The 17571-nt window shown below is 48.0% G+C and overlaps 2 long non-coding RNA genes across 12 annotated transcripts in view; one reads left to right on the forward strand and one right to left on the reverse strand.

The window, feature by feature from the left end:
• The window catches only part of LOC118544685 (uncharacterized), a 97392-nt gene that overhangs the window by 4174 nt on the left and 75647 nt on the right, over window positions 1-17571 (forward strand). For 6 of the 11 annotated variants that reach the window (XR_013449600.1, XR_013449596.1, XR_013449592.1 and 3 more), the window contains exons 2-3: window positions 6214-6780; window positions 11335-11528. This is a non-coding gene — a long non-coding RNA (uncharacterized LOC118544685). The remainder of the gene's footprint in view (window positions 1-6213; window positions 6781-11334; window positions 11529-17571) is intronic. The other 5 variants (XR_013449597.1, XR_013449599.1, XR_013449601.1 and 2 more) reach the window with 3 other exon arrangements.
• On the reverse strand, window positions 234-3514 carry LOC118544702 (uncharacterized). The gene is made up of 2 exons (XR_004921725.2): window positions 3068-3514; window positions 234-2085 (listed from the first exon to the last, which is right to left on the reverse strand). It is a non-coding gene; the product is annotated as an uncharacterized LOC118544702 (long non-coding RNA).

Raw genomic sequence — 17571 nt, forward strand, 5'->3', positions numbered from 1 at the left:
CCTCCCAGTGAGTCGGTACCGGTTCCGTGAGCCCGCACTGGAAGCGTGGGAAGCGTGGACGTCCGCGAAGGGCGAGCCCTTTCCCAAGCCCAATGCCAACGCGAGGAAAGGTGTCCCGGGAGGGAGAGGCCTCAGGGCTCGGTTAAGAATTCCTCCAACCCACTGTGATTCCCAGTCACCAGGCCTCTCCGAACGCGCAGAGAGAGGGTGGGAAAACGAAAAGAATTCATACCTTTAAAACATGTTCTTTTAAAAAATTGTTATTAGAGCAAAATCCCTTCCTGGCGTCCTCCCTGGAGGCTGCTCCCTGGGCCGGGATCCGCGTGCGCGCAGCGGCGCCTAGTGGCGAGGGCCGGAGCGGGCGGCATAGCCGCGGAGCCCCCGAGCCCCGTGCGCAGGGGAGTGCGGGGGTGGCGCCCCACTGCCAAGCTCCCGCGGTCACCGCAGTCTGGGCCGGCAGAGGAAGTCTATGGAGGTTCACTGACTACAGAGTACAGAGGACGACTTGGAAATGCGCCCCTCCTCCCTCCATCAGCTCCAGCTCTTCGAATCCCAGCTCCAGTAGGAGTCGGGCTTCTTTCCGAAGAGTGCAAGGAAGGGGGAAGGATTTCAGTTCTAAAAATGACGAGGCGGCCATGATCACCTGTGCCAGGCCGATGGCCAACTACCGCGCAAATGGACCCACACATCCATGCCTGAGGTCCCAGATCCCGCTGCCCAACCACGGTGGTTCAGAGAATGGACCCCTGTAACCCAGCGCTGGCCCCACCTGGCGTGGAGTCAGAGGGAGCTGGGGTCACCGGGCGCGGCTCTCCCAGCTTCGCGCCCCCTCGTGGGCGGCCAGTGATAGCTCGAGACAGGGGTCCTGGTGGTTATTGCAGAGGTAGCGATTGGTCCCCAGACGGATTGGGCGGCCACGGCGGACATGCCGGGTGACCGTCCCCTTCCTCCTGGAGCGCGCGGACCCCATCTGCCTCGGGGCAGGCTAGCCTCTCCCGTGAGGTGAGGTCGTGGAATCCTCGCGGGGTTCGCTGGAAATCCAGGCGGCATCCTCCAGGTAACTGTTCAAAGCGTCCACCTGGGGGCCAAGCGGTCCCAGGAGTGTCTGGACGCTGGTCTGGGCCTTTGCTGTCCCAGGCGACTGCAGGTAACTGGTGCTGTCCTTCTCTGGATGTTAGCAGAAGCTTGTGAACTCCTGGGGCTCCGGAGATCTAGACAATCTTAGACCTAACATTTCAGACCCAGGAACTCAGCACTGACCTGTTGGAGCTACACGCAGGACCTGACCCTAGAGTTTTACCTCCTTCATCACGCTGAAACGCATCAATCCTTCAACACACAGGCTGTCTGGATTCACTACTAAAGTCAAAGAAACAGAATCAAAGCAGGTCCCCGTTTCCTTCTCCCTCAGCTGCCTTCAAGTGAGTCTAAGGCCAAGCAAAGATGAGTGAGGGACAGACTGATGGACACAGACAGGCAAGCAGGAATTAGGAACCACTGGTCTTGCTCAGGCGACCGCTCCGCAGGGGCGGAGATAGTTCTGTCTCTCCTGCACTCGCCCCTCCAAGTGTAGGCAGTGTTGTCACCCTCCCCGCCACCCACACTAAAACTACAGCTCCACTGGGCCACAAGGGCAGTGACTGTTGCCAGGTGCTCTGGGAGGCTGGGCAAGATGTCTAGCAGACCACAGGGGCATCATGGAAGGTGGGGGACACACCTTCTGACTCCTCTACCGCCTTCTTTGGCATCTTTCCGTTTGAGACTCCACTCTTGTCACCTGTGACTGACCTTGTAAATTGGGGTTCAGTCCTTTTAGGAAACTCCTTGGGATTGTCAGCACTAATGAGCCGTCAAACCTGGGGATGGCTTCTGAAACACTGGTGCCCCACCAGCTCCTCTTTCAGGAACGGAATTGTTTCTTCTTTCAGTACCTTTCCCTTTTTTTTTTTCTTTTTTTTCTTTTTTTTCTTCTTTTGACTCTGGGGGCCAGGCTAGGGCTTAGAAAGGGATCCTGGCCATTTGAAGAAAGAAACTGGAGACTTTCTCTTGGAGCCTGCAGCTCTCCTTGAAACCTGGAGAGGGTGCCTGGAAGGTTTAGAAGAAATTGTAGCATTTAAAAGCCCGTTTGCTCACACTCCTGATCCCAGTGAACTTCAGAATCTGATGTGGAAGGAGTCATAATACCCATTTTCCAGATAAGAAAACTGAGGCTCCAAGAGGTGACACAAAGCACTCACTTCCTGGCCGTGCGTGCCGTGGGCATTCCACGAGGGGCCCTGGGACCGCCCCGCCCCCCGCCAGTATTGCCAGATACCTACATTCAAGCCAATGAGAAAAGAAACGGAAGAGCCCCCCGCAGGCGGACGGGGGCGCCCAAACCGTCGCTAGCAGCGAGGTTCGTCCAGGCGGCCCCACGTAGTGGAACTCCGGCGCTTGCCTGGAAGCCGCTTCCCCACCGTTGTCCTCCAGGCCACCTTTTCCGTCCACAGGCCTCGCCCCGCGCCCCTTTTCTCCTTCCCTGGTCCCCTCCTGCGGATTCAAGCACAAGCGGGCCGTCAGCGGCCTCACTGCAGCCGGGGAGCTGAAGAGCCGACAGGGCAACGCCGGGTGGCCGGGGCGCTCGGAGGCCGCGGCCGAGACTCGGTGGCCCCGAACCCTGGCGTTGCTCTCGTGGGCGACTCAGAGCGACCCTGAACCCGCGGGGCGGCGCCTGCGGACGGGAAAAGCGGAGCGGCCCGAGCTCCCCTCCCAGGCAGCAGGGCGGCGCGAAGGCCCCGCGTCCCGCTACCTCTGCCTCCGCGGCTACCTAGGCCAGCCTGCGCGGACCTAGCGGGGAGACGGAAGTGTGCCCAGGGACAGGGAGCTTCCGAAGAGGCGCACAGAGAGGGTCTTCCCGCCCCCCCCCCACTTCGGCCTGACGAGACCTCACCCCCCAAGCCTGGGCCCTGGCGGCCTTTATTTACCGGCAGCGGCCAGGCTGCCCCCAGGGCTAGCGGGGAGGGGCGGGGCGGGGGGGGTGTCCCTCCAGTGGGGGCCCCGCAGCTGCACCCCTGCCCACCACACTCACATTCCGGGGCTCCTAGAGTCCGGGGGTCGGACGGACCAGGCCCCGCTCCGCGTCTGGGCGCGGGGACACGCCATGCGCCCAGCTTCCGCGCGGCTGGCGGAGAGGCCGAGTGGGGCCCGCGGGGACCTCCGGGTCGGGCCTCCGAGGCCTCCGCGCCGGGTCCGCCCGTCTCCCCCACCGGGGCGGGGACCCGGAGAGGCCCGACCGCAGCCGCCCTCCGCTTAGCCGGCCGCCCGCGGCTCGCCGGGAGCAGCGCAACAAAGGGTGGCATCGCGGCGGCGCGGGCAGGGACCTCATTGGTTCAATATTAGCTTTTCATTCCAGTCTATTGTGCCCATCTGAGATAATATTGACTCTGAGGTGAGAGCCCACAGACGACAGAGCTTGTCTAACACTCCGCGGCAGGGCGCTCGAAGGGAAGAGAACCAGAAACGGAAAGTTAAAGGCACTGCAAACAGAAGCGGCTCGCGCGGCGGCGCGCCCCGGGGCGGCGGACGGTCCCGGCAGCAGGGCGCTCCGGGCGGCGTGCGCGCGGGCCTCCGGCCGGGGAACCGCGCTGCGGGAGAGGGTGTCTGGGTCCCGAGCCCGCTCGAGGACGGGCACTGCGCCTTCCCATCGAAAACAGCCCTCGCTTAACACACACTCCCGTCTTCCAGACGATTGATTTTGAGGTCCCGCTTCTAGGTAACTGGAGAAAAACTGAATCCCCCACGCACTGTTTTAGCTTGCCAGGAAGCCAGCGTCGGCCTCTGGGATATTTTCCCCTTTTAAAAGATGAAACTCTTCAGGGTAACTTCTCTGTCAAAACGTTTCTCCTATTTCTTCAGCATGAGAAGAGTAAACACTCGCAGCAATTATCATTAAGCTGCATTACTTGGAAGTGCGCGGTTAATATCAAATTTCTAACTGCATTTCGCTTTGCTTTGAATCGTCTCCTTGCAGCCCATCCACGGGTTTCGTAACTGCCTTTCTAACCGCAGCTTTAAAGCGCCTCTGAAACGTCAAGTCTTGCATATAAAGATTCGTTTCAATTTCCAAACTGCCTCTAAATGCCCACATTGGAAAATGGCACTTTAAGTTGTCTTATATGTCTGAGACAGAACACTTAGGTTTACACTGGGGGGAGGGGGGTAACCAAACGCCAAATGCTCAGGGCTTGCAGTGACCGTGGAGAAGGATGCCCTAGGGTCTCATTTACGAAATTTGTGTCTCCCCCACCCCCCTCATTGGAGACTGACCTCTGTAAGAGATAATCTGTTAACTCCATTACTCCAATGAGGAGCTAGTCATTTGGAATATTTATGGCCACCCCAAGACACGTGGGCTGGTGGGGAGCTGGGATGGAGTGAGGACTGGGGTGGTGCCACCAGCATCTGGGGACCATTGTGCGCCTGCCTCCTCCTCAGGCTCCCTGGGGCTCCGTGGTACCCGTCCCCTTGGCTCCTTGGATATTTCAGAGGAGGAGATGCTGTTTAATATATATGACCTATAATATATTATGTATGGTCCGTTTGTATTATGTATTATTTGTATTATTTGTTATATACAATATATAATTCGGTATTATATATTATATATATTATTTAACATATAACATGTATTATATGGTTTCATCATATTATATGCTGTTTGACATATATTTAACATCTAGTTCCTATATTACATTATTATATTACTTATTAACATATAATATGTTTAATTAACTATACGTTATATATCGTATACTGTATACAGTTTTGGATGTATAATATACAAATATTTATTATATATGTGTTGTGTGTGCAAAAGTCTTTGGGGGAGGCTTTAATCTCCCTGAAAGTGTATATTTGATTGTTTAATGCAAAGTTATAAAGTCCTGATCGAAACCACGTTGACACCAGTTCTGTCTTTATGGCAAATACCCTGGTGTCCAATTTGGGCCCCAGGGAAAGGCGGGGCGGGGATAACTCTGACGGGAGGGACAGCAGGTCCCTCTCTGGAAAGTGCTTTTCCAAATGCCCGGTCCCTGGGAACAGAGGAGACCGCGTTCTGGACCTGGCGGCCGCCTCCTTTTCATTTGCGTCGTGGTGGTTGTTTTGGTTTGGAGAGAGGCTGTTTAGAGGCTCCGACGGCCCCTAAACTGATGTCATGAATTAAAAATGAATTTGGGGAGTGCAGCATCTGCCCAGCTGAGGCGTCTGGGCGGGCAGCGGAGGCCTTTCCGAGGTTCTGGGCTCCAGACTCCGGAGCGGCGGGCTCGGGCCTCGCCGTCTGGTGCGGCCGTGCAGCCGCGCTCTGGGCTCCGGCCGGTCCCGGCCTCTGCTGCGTGCGGGCCTCCGGCCTCCCGGCCCCGCGCTCCGAGAAGGTGCCCGGGGCTTGGAGCGCTTGCGGATCAGGTGTTGCCAACTGCAATCCGCTTCTACTCGGGGTTAAGGGCTAAAATTAGCAGGTAGTCGCCCGCTCCCGCAGGAAGGCCCGGGAGGTGTGGCCCGAGGAAAAGCAAATGGGGATCTCATAGGTCGCAGGCGTTCGCCCCTGTAAAAGGCAAGAACCGCACAAGAGATCCAGTTGATAGAGTGGGGAGGGTGGGGAGGAAAAAGGAAAAGACAGTCGAAGTCAGGTATGACTGAAGACAGCTTTAGAAAAGAGAAACGCCCTCACTTTACAGCCGGGGAAACGGGACGCGCGGCTCCTTCCCCCTCTGAGGCCTGGGAGTCGGAGGAGGGGCTGGGGTGGGGGGAGCCAGGAAGACCCAGGGAAGGGGGCGGAGGTTCAGAGACTGCCAGGGTGCGGAGGGCTATTTCTTAAAAAGAACTCCTCCTCCCCCCATTGGCTACCTGTCTTGTGGGACAAAACAGTGAAAGTTGCAAGGAAAAAAAAACAAAACAAAACCAAAAACCAAAAAACAACACCTCACCAAGAGGTTTGGGTTTCCCACTTCCAGTAAAACCCTGAGCTCTGCGAGACCGAGCCCACCTCTCATCTGGGGCCAATCGCCAGCCTTGAGGAAAGGTTTTTGCGGACCTCGGAGGGGCGGAGGACTGCAGGTTGGGGCCTCCCTGCTCTGTCCCTGAGGGGACTCCTTGGCCGATTTGGCCACCGGGAAGTGGGAGAAAGTCTTGGGGTTGCTAAAAATAAAAAACAACCCCGACCTTCCTCCTCCCCAGCGGTTGCAGTCTCCAGGCCTGGCTGCATGGTGAGACGTCTGAACACGCACAGGATGCCAAGCCTTCCAGATGAAGAATGGATCACAGTGCCAACCATGTGGACGTGGATCTCCCCCAGATGGGCTTTGGTGCATCTCGCCCATCTGTAGTATTTCCTCCATCCAGGTGATCCATCTTGCCTCTGCCCAGCGTGGTGGAAAACTTGATTCTCATTGTGGAAGCAGGAGAGTGCCGTATTTCTGCCCCTTGCTCTGAGCCCCGCTGATTCTGATTTAAGGGGCAGCTGCTCAGGTGTGCTGGGAACAAGATAGGGTCTATTTCATTGCTCAGCTGCTGCGGGGGCATCTTGCATGAGAGGCGGTCCATTTCTATCACTGATGTCACCTGTACACTGTGCTAAGCATCTGTGACAAGGTTCTATCTTATCCAGTCCTCTCGGAAACCCACTGAAGTATTCAGTCTACTCCCACCTTCCAGATGTGAAAACCAAGACTCTGAAATAAAGGGATTCGCCCCAAGGTCACACACACACAGCGAGTAAATGAAGAAGTCTGGATTCCAACCCAGGTCTGTCTGACCCCAACAACTTGTCCTCTTCCCCCCACCTCCTGTATCCTATCAGAATGCTCCCCTTTTCCCCAGCGAGGAAGCCAGGGCCCACAGTGTGAGGAAAGAGATAACACTTTGCTCTGAGTCCCCCCAAAAGTCAATGACCACAGACTACAGAGCCTAGATCCCACATTCTCTCCAGAGCCTTTATTCCAGGTCTGGAAGAGATGAGAGAGAGCCAGCACGTGGGTAGAATGTATGGATTACAGAGAGCCCGCTCACACCTTGCTTTGGCCACGTTCCCACACACCCAGGGAGGTGGACACTGTTGTTATTACCCCGTTAGAGAGGCAGAGATGGGCTCAGCGAGGTTGAACAACTTGCTCCCTGTCCAGCCAGTTCACGCAGAGCCCTGGCACTGGCCCGGGCCAGCCCGTTCCAAGCCTCCCAGCTCCACACACCACATATGGGACCATTTAACCAACAGAGTCGGGCCTTGAATTCTGTTGTGAAATTGCTAGGTTGTTTTCTCTTTAAGTGTTCCTGCAAATATTTGGGGATTCAAAACTTTCTCTTCATTTATGCCCCTCCTATATTCACTCCTTCTCCACCATGCACCCATCTGTGTCACAGGGCCATCAAAGAAACAAAACAAGGAGTTCCCCCTTATCTCTGTTCAATGATACTCAGAGACCATAGTGTATGGATTTTACCTACACTTGTATACTTTGCTCTATAACCATTTGCTTTATGCCCATCACCAAAATGCAAATGTGTCATCGAGAGTTTAAAATTACGTGTGCGCGTATTTTTCATGATTTTCATGGAATTTTTAACCCTTGCTTTAGACAGTGTTTTCTATTTGCTAAGATGCAAGGGCAAGAGTTTGAGGTCGGAGGAATCCTTTGGTCAAATGGTCCCATATCCAAAAGCATAACCAAGAAACCAGACAGGGAATGGCAGGAGAGGTCTCTAACCGGGGGGGATGTACCAAGTACCCTACCATCAGGATGAGATCTTGCCAGGGAATGGCATGAGCCTTCAGACAGCCAGGGCTCCATCTCTGTGCCCATCTGAACCTCACTTCTTTACTTCTCCACAAGAGCCATTGTCCTTCCATTCCAGGAAAAAGCCTTATTTTTGTCTGATTATTATAAAATTATATGTATATTTTCATACTAGACCAGAATGTATGAAGAAGTAAGTAACAGTCACTTGAATTTCCCCTAGCCAGAGGCCACCACTGTCAAACATTGGGAGATGTTAACTTTTGACACCTTGGAAAAGAAAAGAAATTCAATTATGTCTACACATTTTCATTATTGTTGTTCTAGTAAATAAAGAAAGGAAAGAAACGTGCTATGTAGTTCTGTTTATATGAAATTCATAACTGAATATAGAAGTCAGAAGAGTGGTTGCCTCTGGCAGAGGTTGGCTATAAAGGAGCACAAGGGAACTCTTTGGGGTGCTAGACATGTCCTCTATCTTGACTAGGGTGATGGTAACACACATGTGTACAATTGCCAAAATTCATTGAACTTAAGACTTGTGGGTTTGACTATAAATTTTTATATCTCAATAAAGAAAAAGAAAGAAAAGGAAGAATATCGGGCAATATTATAGCCAAAGACCAAGCTGGGGAGGGGGATGAAGGAAAAAAAAGCATAAGATGCTCAGCTAAGACAAACTACACACAGACCCAGAGCTTTACAGAGAGGGATACAGGCCTGGCCCCCTATACCAGCCTCCCCCAGCAGCCCCCTTTTGCAGGCCCTCACTTAAGTCCAAGAGGAATGGATCCTTAAAAGGGGAATGCAATCGTAAGTTCCTGCGGGGGCCCACCATCTACCAGACTCTCTCTTCTTCGATGCTGTGACTCCTCCATGTTAGTCAGACACTGCATTTCCTGGTAGGGGCGGGGTGTGCCTTGGAGCCCAATAAGAATCTGTGCTGAGTCAGGAAGGAAGCTGGAAGGCCTTAAGTTTCAAATAGGTTAGGTTCCAAAAATTTCTTTCTTCATCGCTGTCTGGGATGCAGAATGTTGTCTCTCACAGCGACAGTGTTAAAAATGGTCAAGTTTTCAAGTTTCTCCTCCCCCAAAAACCTATTAAATGTCTACTCATAAGATAAAGAATTATAGGCTTGGTAGGAATATAAGTGTGTTTAATTATACTGGTAGAGTGCCATGAAAAGCAACCCCCCCCCCCTCCGCCCCAGAAATGTACCTGTTATTTGCCAGACACTGTGTTAGCATTTGGGATTCAAAAATGAAAAATCTCATGATCTCTTCCCTCAAGCAGCTCACTGTCTAGTAGAGAAAGACGACCTTGTAAATACATAAGTGCAATAAAATTCATAGGTATTGTGATAGAGGTGGTCATAATTAAAGAAAACAGAAAAATAGAAGTAATGCTAGTTGGCAGGGGAGAACACATTTTGAAGCAGGGGGAGTTGTTGGGACAAGGAATTAGATGAAGCTCTGTGGAGACTCTAGGGTCCTGGGGCACTTTGAAGGGAAGTGGTCCGAGATCTGATTCTACTTCAAAATGTATGTCTTCCTTTTCTTTTTTCTTTTTTAAGATTTTATGTATTTATTTGAGACAGAGAGAGAGCACAAACAGGGGGAGGAGCAGGGAGAGAGGGAGAAGCAGATTCCCCACTGAGCAGGAAGCCCAACATGGGGCTGGATGAGACTCCGGGATCATGACCTGAGTCGAAGGCAGACTTAACTGGCTGAGCCACCCAGGCGTCCCTATGACTTTCCTTTTCACCGCAGAGCATGACCGTTGGACTTCTCAGTCATGTTTGGGGTTGGTTGGTTTTGACTTTCAAATTATTTGAAGGGAGTAGAAGTGGGCAATACTTACAATTCCAAAGAGAAAAGGAACGAACATTTGGAAGGTATATAAACCTTGAACAAAGCTTGTCAGAGGTAAATTTGGCCCAGTGGTGAGAGAGGAAAAAGCATAACCCCCAACACTGGGGAAGAAAGAAAGGCCATTCCCCACACCAGCCACCAGATGGTGAAGATGGGCCAGGATAGCTTGGTTGCCTTCTTGAAAGCAGAGTGGGTTAGTAGACTGTGCCCCCAGAAGTATAGCACCACTTAAAAATCACATACTTATAGTATTTGGGGATCATGTAGTCATTCAACCAACATAGCGCATTTACCATTTATAAGGAAATTTGCAACTGACCAGCAATTAACAGGGTTAAAAGATCTAGTGGATCATGATCCTTGCCCTCAAGGATTATTTGGGGAACTAGATAACTATTATTTAATGTGCCCAGACATAAAATCCCCGATGTTTTGTTTTGTTTTTCCCTCCTGATGCTGTTGTATCAGCAAGTCAGGAGTAATCACAATGCAGGATCTACTGACCTCACACAATTGTTCTGAGGGCAGAATATGATTAGGAAGTAAACATGCCTTTGTCAAGTTCGGGCATTAGACAAGCATTAATCATTAAAATGGTTTTCAGCTGTGTCCTCTTGCTGGTCAGTTTTTCATTCAACAAACATATACTGTGCACTTATGCTGAGCAAGCACTGCTATGGGCACTGGGAACATGGCAGTAAAGAAAACAGACAAAATCTCTGCCCTCATGGAGCTGACATTCCCCAATAGGACAGTCTGCTGACACTAATAAAAGGATTCATCAGCCACGTGAGAGAGGCAGGAAGCTTAAGGCAGAGCAAAGCCCAAAGTGTGTATATATATATACACACTCTGTGTAGAATATTGAAAAAAAATCAGAAACAAACCATGTGTCCTTTAATGCGGGACTGGTAAAACATTGTGTTTCTTCTGTACTAGAGAAAATTGTGTCACTATTAAAAAGATGAGAGTAGGGGCGCCTGGGTGGCTCAGTCGTTAAGCATCTGCCTTCGGAAAAAAAAAAAAAAAAAAAAGCATCTGCCTTCGGCTCAGGTCATGATCCCAGGGTCCTGGGATTGAGCCCCGCATCAGGCTCCCTGCTCAGCAGGGAGCCTGCTTCTCCCTCTCCCACTCTCCCTGCTTGTGTTCCTGCTCTCGATGTGTCTCTCTCTGTCAAATAAATAAATAAAATCGTTAAAAAAAATAAAAAGATGTGAGTAGCTATCTCTATGTAGTATCACAAGAAGCTCTCCAAGACCTGTTAAAGGAGAATAAAGCAAGTTCCAGAACAATACATAATATGATCCCATTGATGTTTAAAACACTTACCTGTTTGTTTATTCACACGCTAATGTTCAGTGACATGTATATACACTTAAATGAGATCTTAGAGAAAAATTCTGGAAAGATACACAAGTGACAACAGTGCTACTTCAAGTCCACATTCAAGGGAACAAAGGGGCGCTGGTGGGGGAATGGTGTGGACCAGGTACGCTTACTGACTCTAATGTATACAAGTATACAATGTATACTTCTTGATTGTTTCATTTCTGGCAAGAAGAGTGTATTGGTATATGGCTTGTGTAATTAAACAAGGTGTATGCATGTGGGTACAATTGAGTTATAGCAATATGATTATGGATGATAATCGTTGCTCTTTTAATCTCCTTTAATGTTGTTTTAATTGTCTATAGAGAGATATATACACATAGATGAGATGAAGCCAAAACATAAAAGGTGGAATTAAAACACGGTGCCCTGGCTCTGAAATCTTGCCTCTCCCCACCCCACCTGCAGTTTACAGTGAAACCTTTTTTAAGAGCATCATGGGACGTTGGATAGAAATCCTTGATCTCCTAGTTCTGAGGCACATGTAATTATTTCACAGGTAAGTAGCCTCAAGGATCTTTTCGATAGATATGACTTCATTTTGAGAGCATCATGCCTCTCCCAGCAGTAATTGAGCTTTGGCTGGAGCCAATGTGGGGGTTCTGGTATGTGCTGGGTGACTCCCAATCAGGTTCCCCTGGCTCCCAACCCAAACCAAGTGAGCTGGCCTTGGCTTTGGCTGATCTCTGAAAACCAGCTCATTCATCCTGTCCAGATCTCTTCCACTGCCTCTCTCTCTCTCTCTCTCTCTGGGACTGTGGGCAAATCTTCCGGGTCTCCAATGGAGGCAACTGGCCTGCGTAGCCTATAATTTATAACCCTAAACTTCTCATTTCTACTGTGGCAAATTGTTACAAGGGGCCACATTCACTCACATGCACCTGCCATGTGCTGAGGACGAACAGAAGCAGAAAAGCAAGGTCTCTGGCTTTAAGGGGCTGCTCTTGGTGGAGTCAAATTCTTGGGGAAGTTGAAGCCAATGGAACTGCTAGAAAGGTGGACTCTGAAGCCATTTGGAGACCCTCCTGCACTTCTCTCCAGCCTCCTGCTCTAAGTCTCTTACATAAAGTTGGGCTCTGCTCCTCCAACCCCTTTGTTCTGAAAGTAAACTGGTAGTGCCCCTAGCCATGAGGTATGGCTTCAGGTCCCAGAGACGGGCCCACATCCATGTGACAGTGGGGGAAGAAGAGTCTCAGCATGGGGACAGGGATAGCCTGAGGCCAGGGTGAGATCTGAAAAACTGGAGTGGAGACCCAGGACCTTACAGCCAATCTACTGGCTCAGCCGATCTTTATTGAGCACTTGCTCTGTGCCAGGCACTGTGCGGAGCACAAGCATGAATCAAGGGCACTTGGGGCTTCCAGACCGGGCTCTATGTTAGAAGCCTTTCCTGAGCAGGCTGATACCCTCTGTTGGAGATCATTCAGATCTGTGCCTTTCTCCAGGAGCCCCTCAAACAGTCAGTTCAACCCGTCTTAGCCGCCAAGGAGCAAAAAGCTGCCAGAGGAGACCCAAGCATGCTAGACACTGGGTCAGAAGGGGCGAGGGGGTCATCCTAGATGTCATCCTAGATGGTGCAGAAAACTCCACAGTGGCCTTGGTCGAGGCCAATCTCCAGCAAGGGGAACTTGCTTCCATGTGCTGAGGGTGGATAGGTGTTTTCCCAGAAGTGTGGCAGGAGCTGAGAATGAAGCGGACCTCTCATTCCTTCTCCACACCTCCCAGCTCTGTGACCTGGTCAGTGTCTCAACCTCCCGTGTCTCAGTTGTTTCTTCTGTGAAATGGGAATAATAACAGTCCCGCTGATTCTTCTTCTTTCAGAAGATGATCTGGAGATTAAATGAGGTCATGGATAGAAAAGTAAATTATAAAGCACTTTACAATACAAGCAGATGTTGTCATATACTTTGAGGCCAGCCCCTCCTCCCCCTCCAGGAAGGCCCTCTGCCACCAGCTGTGTGAGCTTTCCCCACGTGGCGAATGCAAGAACATTCATGTGGGCGGCAGAAGGAATCCCTAGCCAGATCACTGCTCGTTGGTTCAAGGGGTCCTTCTAGAACCCACAGATGCCCTCCCAGGATTTCCCTTAGGAGGCAAGTGGACAAGCCGGCCCTGGCCCTGGCTGAGCCATCCCATTACTACTGCGGGCTCAGGCCCCACACTGAAACCCATCAAATCAATGCCATGTATGCCCAACAGGTGGCGATAAGTGGCATTTTCAGGGTGCTCCCTGGGTGCCATGTGGGAGAGGCTCTTCCTCAGCAGGGAGAAGGAACTCTGGGGTCAGCGGGGGACCCAGCGCCTCTGGTCCTCAAGTGCTGTCAAACTTGGGCAAGTCGCCTCACCTCTCTGGGCACCGCTGTCAGATGCGCATTGTTTTTTTAATTATAAAAGTGACACATGATCATAAAAAATGTAAATGTGACAGAGGGGGAAGAATCCGTGAAGATGCCTCCCCCAACTCCACTACCATTTACAGTCCACTAGAGAAATTCTTCTCAGTACAGGAATAGTTATATATGCTTCTTGAACAGAAACTGGGATCACAAAGATACCTTGTCTCTTGGACCTTTTTTTTTTTCCTATCGTATAAGCAGGTCTGCCTCCTTCCTTCAACCACCTGCAGAGTGTTCCAGCATCTACTGGGCCATTTTGTGACATTTCCATAAGATAAATTCCCTGGCATGAAATTACTGGATCAAAAATATTTCTCCACATCCTCAATACATTGAGTGTTCTCTTCCTTTTTAAGACTTTGAGAATGATGAGGGAAAATATTATTTTCTTCTCATTTTAAACTGCTCGTTAGTGAGGTTCAGCATCTTTTCTTGTACGTTTAGTGGCTATTTATATTTCTTCTTCTGTAAAAATCTTGCTTACGTCTTCCAATTTTTCTATTGGCACGATGGTCTTTTTCTTATCTGAAAGGAGCACTTTATATAGCAAAGCTCTTAATCAATTGCTTGTCATATGTTATGTTACATCCCTAGTTTGTCATGTGTTTATAGTGTGTATCTCCCATGCCAAAGATTTGAATATTTATGCAGGTAAAATTGTTAGCTTTTTTTCCTTTATGGATCCTGAGGTTTATCTGTTTTCAAGAAAGGCTTTTCACAGTCTCAAGATTATGGAATTATTTTTACCTGGTTTCTTTTGCAACTTTTGTCATTTAGAAAAATGTGTGCATCTTTAATACATCTGGAATTTTTTTTTCTGTGGATGTGGCATGAGGTCAAAACCCACTTTTTTCCCTCTCTTTAAGAGATAACTGATTATTCCAGCATTGTCACTGCACCAATGTAGCCTTTCTCTACAAACACAAATTACAGTCTTTATCACATAACTTACATTTTACTCCATTAGCCTATTTTATTCTATTCTACATTCTACTTTGTTTATCTATTTGGTATTTCTATAACATTAGCGTACTGCTTAATTATTCTGACTTTTGTAATATCTTTTCAAATCCAATGGGTCAAGCCCCATCTCATTTTTCTTCTTTTACAGAAATTGTCTATCCTCATGGATCTGTCCTCCTGGATAATACTGAGAGTCAGCTTGCCAGTTCTTTTAATCAGAAATTTTATTGAATTTACATAAAATTTATAAACTAACTTGGGGGGAGAATTGAGATCTTAACAATATTTAGACATCCCAAGCAGAAAGACAATAATTTATTTTATTTAGATTTTCTTCAGTGTATTCAAACTTGCTTCTAAAAGGTCTTAGATATTTCTTGCATGAATTGGTGTATTTTCAGCTTTATGGTGATATATGCTTTTTTTGTTCTGTTTTTGCTGTAGCAAAAGGAATAATTTTTATATTTTCAACTTGCTATTTCTATTATATGAGAAAACTATTTAGTTTGTGTCTGGGAATCCTTGTGAACTCTCTTATTGTTTCTATTAAGTAATCTGTTGAGTCTCTTGGATTTTCCACTTAATAACTGCTTTACTTATTATCAAAGGAAAACATGTCTACTGTAGAACATGAAAACACACAAAAGGAAAGGGACAAATAGTACCTGTAAAATCTACTCTTTAGAAAAAGTTATTCTTAAAACTTTGATGAATGTCCCACCCCCCAAAAGATATATTATACGCATATATTGTATATGTTATATACATTTATATGTATATACACACACATAAAATAGTATAATTTATATGACATTGTACACATATCTACTGAAGTATACAATGTATAGGTCTAAGAAGTAAGTAATATATGTATACAGAGTTGTTCAAATAGCCTCATACTGTGCAAAATATTTTCTAACCCACTTTTTCTACTTAATAAACTATCACAAACCTTTTCCCACAATGTTATTATTCTACATTATCATTTCAACAGCTGCATTAAATGTATGAATTTATTTAAGCAACCCCCAACTGCAGACATGTAGAGAGTCAATTTTTTAATATTAGAAGTCTAAAGTGAACATCTCATTACTTAAAGCTCTGTGAGTATTAATGATTATTTCTTGAGAAGAACTTTCTCGGAGTGGAATTCTGGGTCCACAGGCATGCAGAAATCTAAGGCTTTGGTGACAAGTTGACAAATTGCCCTCCAGAAAACTTGTACCAATTTATTCTTCTACCTCCACTTTTCAATACTTATTTCTTCTTCAGATCCCACTTTTTTTCAGTAAACATGGTACCACAGGCATTTCTGAAGTCTTAATCTCACTGGCAATGTCACTTTAATGGTAACAGAGTGTTTTTTCAGCCACCAGTCCTCTGTCGGAGCCCCTGCAGTTCCGTTTCTGGGATAAACCCAAGAATTCCCAATTTCCAGACTAAGCAGCTTCATTTGATAATGGGGAACCCCAGCTTTGGGCTCCAGTTTCCAAAGGAGAAATAAAATGGTTAACTCAGCCTCGATTTCATTCGCTTTCTGCTGCCGGAAGGTGGCCAGGGGGCTCCATGAAATGTTAATCATTCTAAGAGATCACTAGCTACTTAGCAGAAGATCCATTTGTGCTTTAAATAAAAATGCCCCTTCCCTGTCATTTTTTATCAGTGAAAAAGGTGTCCTATTTCTCCCCATCAGGTGTTCACTTGGCAAGAGACTCCTAATCCAGAAACCCTTCCAGCACGGGGATAAGTTTTTCTAAGCAGCAAATGACTACAAACACATCTGCATTGACAAGTCACAACTTACATCCTTCTATGGTGTTTCTGCTCTTTTGAAAATGTTAATAAAAACTTAATGTGGAAAAAAAACAACTTTTTCCAAATATGTGTACCAATGAGCCTGAGGCACTCATACTTTCTTATAAAATAAAGTAGGTCACTCACATCAATCATGTTGTCTTAGCACATTTTTTCCAAATTAGGAATTCTCAATCCATCATACAACATAATGGCATCCCTTTTCCAAACATTTCCTTTTAATATGCTCTTTAACATGATAAGCAAATCTAATAGAATACATTAGTGTCACTTCTCAGTGATGGAGTGTTTCCTCCTGTTGCAATTCACGATGAGTTCAGGGGAACATTTTTACTAGCTTACCATCTAACGGCAACCACTTGTTGAAAATATGACAGTGACCCCAAAACTGCCAAGGCCACACTTGGGTGTGAGTCACAGGACTCCTGCCTCACCTCTCCATGTGTTGCATATGTAGAAAATGCAAAAGATATGTGTGTCCCAAAGCAAAATAATAAACCCAGATTCTGTGTGCGAAAGGAGTGTTTACATTCAGCCTGTCGAATGCAGGAGGGCTGCACATGCACACAGACTGTCCTCCTATAGATCAAAAGCTTGTACTGGGCTTCAGTTTAAAACCACATTGCTCTCAGCACGTTTCCAGATCTCCTGGATCACGCAGAAAGGGAGGATCCTTGGCTTTATGCATGTGACATTCTCCAAAACCAGTTACCATCTTTTTGTAAGTGAACTTGGACCCCACAGGAGGTGCATGCTTTGTTTACGACCCACTTGAGATAGATATATTTGCATGTTCCTATATTTGACAACATGTACCTGGCAAAAACAGGGTATTTATTTCCACTCGGATCTCTGGTTCTGGGACTCATGTGTTCAGTGTTAGCACTTGCGTTTCTTTAGGGATTTTTTATTTGGACAGAGTTTTGGAATAAAATATTTGGGAAAGCTGGGGATGGGAGAGGTTTGTAGGGCGCCCAGGAATTCAGCTGTTTCAGGCTTTTGGCCACCCAACAGGAAAACATCTGAGTGGAAAGGGGAAAGTTCAGTCTGTTTTCTGGACCTTTCGTTTGGACACGTAGGGTCCTGTGGACACTGGTTTAGATTCCCCAATCTATAAGCCACATCACTCCTCCCTCAGGCCTTGGGGAAGGGGAAATTAAGTTTTGGATTCTGCTCAGCATAGCTCCCTGATGCAGTCCCATTCTTGCGCAGAGCTAATGACATGAGGCTGTGTGTGCCCAGGAAACGTCATGAACTCATTTGTTGAAAAAATGAAGCACAGCTCCTGCCCTGATGGAGCATGAAGTCAGGCTTGATATCAAGCCGAACATGATGAGGAAAAGGAAAAAAAAGAAAAAAGCCCAGGTT

This window comes from Halichoerus grypus, chromosome 7 (genome assembly GCF_964656455.1).
Source record: "Halichoerus grypus chromosome 7, mHalGry1.hap1.1, whole genome shotgun sequence".
NCBI classification, from domain to species: domain Eukaryota; kingdom Metazoa; phylum Chordata; class Mammalia; order Carnivora; family Phocidae; genus Halichoerus; species Halichoerus grypus.